At 31.1% G+C, this 4,156-nt stretch overlaps 1 long non-coding RNA gene across 2 annotated transcripts in view; it reads left to right on the top strand.

Annotated features, from left to right (window-relative positions):
* Positions 1-4,156, top strand: part of LOC106879705 (uncharacterized) — a 667,251-nt gene that overhangs the window by 364,749 nt on the left and 298,346 nt on the right. The window lies entirely within an intron of this gene.

Below are 4,156 nucleotides of genomic sequence, written 5' to 3'. Positions count from 1 at the left end.
CGGGCACAAAATCAATTTTTTTGTATCAGAAGGTGCAGAAAGAACTTAGTTAGCTCCCAGTATTTTCTTACAGGCAGTTATTTGCGTTGACTCACCTCCACCACCACCACCACCACCACCACCACCACCACCATGAAAGACAGCAGTCAAGTTTAGGTGAGTTCAAACTCAGACTGGTGAAACATTACATAAAATATTGCCGTACTTTCTGCTTAACCCTTTTGCCTGTCCTGTGCATCACATGTGATTGATACACATTCTCATTTTTTTTTTCAGCTACCAGAGTAGCTTTGCACTTAGGAAAGGAAAGCTTTATATTACTCAGAACGTTTGAAACTAGGGCTGACTAAAATGTCTGAAACAAGCAAAGCTGTTTAGGACAGACTTATAAAAATACTTTGGACAGGCAAAGGGTTAACCTTGAAGCAATAACAGACTCACGGTAGTTGAGTTTAGATGCATCAATTATATGCATGCATATCGATTGGTTAATGTTTGTGTTTACATTCGAGGTAAAAGTACTTCTAATTAAATTAGAGTGTGAATATTTAATTAAGTGTATCTTCTGGAATTATAAGTGTTAGTTTTCCATTGCATAACTCTGGAGTTAACCTATTTGATTGTTCACTCAAGCATTTGAACAGTTGGAAATGAGTAACTCAGAGTTATGAGGCAAGAAACTTCAGCTACTAATAATGCATGTGTGTGTGTGTGTGTGTGTGTGTGTGTGTGTGTGTGTGTGTGTATGTATGTGTGTGTGTGTGTGCACATGTGTGCATGTGATGAAAAGTTAGTTGAGAATTTTAATCTGTTTAGTTTTGAATAACAGGAAAAGCTCTGTTTGAACTGAAAGTTGTTGCTGTTGAATGTATATCATTAATGTTGTACTGTTAAACCATTTCTTTAAAAGAAAGGGAAATGCAGTCCATGAAAGGAAGACATAAAAGAAAAGTGTTAAAAAAGCATAAAACAAAAACTGCAGATTGGAATATTTTGGTTTTGGAATATTTTGAATTTGCAGAGAATGTTTTGTGAAGATATGTAAAAATCAAGAGGAATCTAAAAGCTAAGAAGTTTTGATTGTAGACAAAACTAATAAAATGTTGAAGGAACCACCAATAGCATTGTTAGTGTTTGAAAAATTGGTTGTGTGTGCATTTTCTGTATTCTTTTTCTTCTTTTCTTTCTTGTTCTCCAGTGGAAAACAAATTGTATTTGAGATTTTATTGGAAAATTTTCAAACACACGTTTCCTACCGCAAACAAAATAAAACAAAAAAATTGGAAAATAAAGAACTTTATTCCAAATAATGGATCCTTATCTTTGTCTGTTTCCTGAAGAACTCTTATATTCATAACTTTATATCTTTCTCTTCTTTATTCTGAATAGTAATCAGCATCAAAATATCTTATCTGTTCTACATATTGAAAGTATTTTAATCACGTATTTGGAAATCTTGTATTAATTCCATTTAATTGTTGTTCTTTTCATTTGCATTCATCTTTTGGCCACAGTAAGCATTTTACATCTATATTTTCTTACAAATCTGCAAGAACAGCATGTGTGATTTATTTACATTTTTATTAGATGGCCATTTTCTTTTCAATTAATATGTTAACTAGCTTCAAGATGAAACAACAAAACAACACCATGAACCTGTTTGCTGCTGGACACTTGTAGTAATGTTCACTTCACAAATGTATTTACATTAGTTTCAAATTTATTCTCAACCAAAACATTAAAAATGGGGTTGGGCAGAGAAAGCTTCAGGTAAGATAAATGAAACTAGAATTAGAACTTGTTGAAGAATTAGCAGTTTTCACCCTCTTGAATTGATTAAAAGCTTTTTGGAATATTTGAAATGCGATAGCAGCAAGTTTAGGGATAAAAATAAATTAAGTTAATTATAATCAATCTTTTACGATTGCATCTGCCACCAGCCCCTCTGAATTTTAACTCTCATTGCAGTGTTTTAAATTGAATATTTCAAATAGCAGAAATTGTATGTAAATTTAAACAAAATAAGGCTAGAATTGGAAACAATCTTTCTTCTCTAAGATATCAACTATTTAGTGAAGAAAGTTGAGCTGGCTTTTTATTGTTAAAAGCCCCTTTAACCAGTGTTCAGTAACACTTTTCTCACTTACCAATCATTAATTGACAGGATAGTGAGATAATGTAATTTGAAATGAAAAAAATTGTAAAACTGGAATTGCTTAATGAAGTATTTCTAAAGAAAGCTGCGAGTGTAAAGTTTGCTTTAAGAGGATATCAAATAAACAGACTGGGGTAATTTTTATTTTAACTGCTATGAAACATTGCACCTGCTCCCCCTTGCAGTATGTGAGCAGTGAATCTACAAAGCAGAGATGAATCACTGTGACTGACATTAATTGCTTTGAGGATGTTTGTGAAATCCATGGCAGTTGAACATTAGAGCTGCAAGTGGTGAAAGGAGTCAACTTAAATTTGTAGCTAATATTTCTACCACTATTTGATATTTGTAAAGCACCATTGAAATGTAATATTCTGCTCAAAGACAGTTGTTTAGGAGGAGCATGTATTTATTATAAGACACCAAAAGGTTTATGAATCCATACCATTTTATAATATTATTTTTAAGTTTGAAGAAAGAAATTATGTATTCATTGAAAATAGCAAACTTCAAAAATAGTCTGTAAAAAAAATCAGTACCTTTATTCTTTGTGGCTAATATCCAAAGTACTTTTTCAGCTATCATTGCCCCCAGGTCTTTTCTTATTAAAATTATTATTTTATCTGCTGCTTTTTACAGCTTGCTTCCTCTATTTCACCATGCAGCAAACGTCTTGTATAGCTCACTTTAAAACTAGTCACATCTTTTTTCTTCTCACACCAAAGAACAGTAGTTTTCTTCACTTTTTCTTTACTTCTTTCTGCATTTCTTTCTTTCTTTCTTTCTTTCATTTTTCTCAGCGCCATCTTCCAGCATTGTCCATTCAGACAAACTTTCTGCAATATCTAGCTAATAAAACAGTTTTCAGAAAAATTGTATAAATATTGTCAAGCACTGAAAAGTTAAGCTCCCATCTTTCAATTCCTGGTTGGAGCCGTTTCACATCATTTAAGTTGCTTATGCCTTTAAAACAGACAAGAATGTTATAGAATCCACCCTCCTTTCATCTAATGTCTGAAGCCTGGTGCTTATGTATGAAATCAATATTGCTAAAAATCACAACACTCTGTTCTGTGGGCCAGGCACTGGCTTAAAACTAATTTAAATTGATTAGCTATTCATATTTTTCTTTTCAAATTTTTGCTTTGAAATATATTTGCCTAGGAATTTAATCTAATTAAATTAATATGCAAATTTTATGCATTCTTTTTCTTATCATTGCTTAAACTTCCTTTCTTCTTTCTTTTTTCCATATTTTAAAGATATTTTAAGAAAAAATCTTCATCTCACCTGTTTGGCTATTGTCCTAGTGTAGAAGATTTTATTATCTTTTTTCACATTAACTACTGTCTTTCCTAATTGTTCAAATACATTTTACACATTTAGAAATATATTGATGTTATTTATATTTATATATTCCCTGCTTTTTAATGAATATCATTTTGATAAAGATACATAGCTTATCTAACTGTGTCTCAGGTAAGCTCAACCTTCAGCAATAATATCTGATTTCAAGAAACCACATTGGTGAATGTGAGCAGAGAAACTGAATCAGTGAAGAACTAAATGTTACACAATCATTTCTTCAAAGTTTTTCATAAATGTATTTAATATTCTTCTAAATTAATCAAGTACAAAGATCATGGTTAGAGAAAAACGTAACGTTACATTATTTTCTTTATTAATAAATGTCTTTATATCAAGTAGGTTACATGTATTAACACACACACACACACACACACACACACACACACATGCACATACATTTTTAAAAAATGAAAGGTTCTTTTTGCATGCCTTATATCTAAAGTTGTAATTATCTAAGTATTAAATTTCTGATATTTTTTATTTTTCAAATTTCTTTCCTTGCCATAATCTCATGTGGAAGATTCAATATATATATATATTATTCCTTTATTGATTGATTTCTTTTTCTAGTGATTCCTCAATAATTTCATCTCTCTCTCTGTTGAGATAACAATATCTATGGCTAACAGAAAT

The sequence above is a fragment of the Octopus bimaculoides genome, chromosome 26 (genome assembly GCF_001194135.2).
Source record: "Octopus bimaculoides isolate UCB-OBI-ISO-001 chromosome 26, ASM119413v2, whole genome shotgun sequence".
Classification (NCBI taxonomy): domain Eukaryota; kingdom Metazoa; phylum Mollusca; class Cephalopoda; order Octopoda; family Octopodidae; genus Octopus; species Octopus bimaculoides.
Note: the sequence above shows the minus strand (reverse complement) of the source record. Positions and strands in the feature narration are given on the sequence as shown.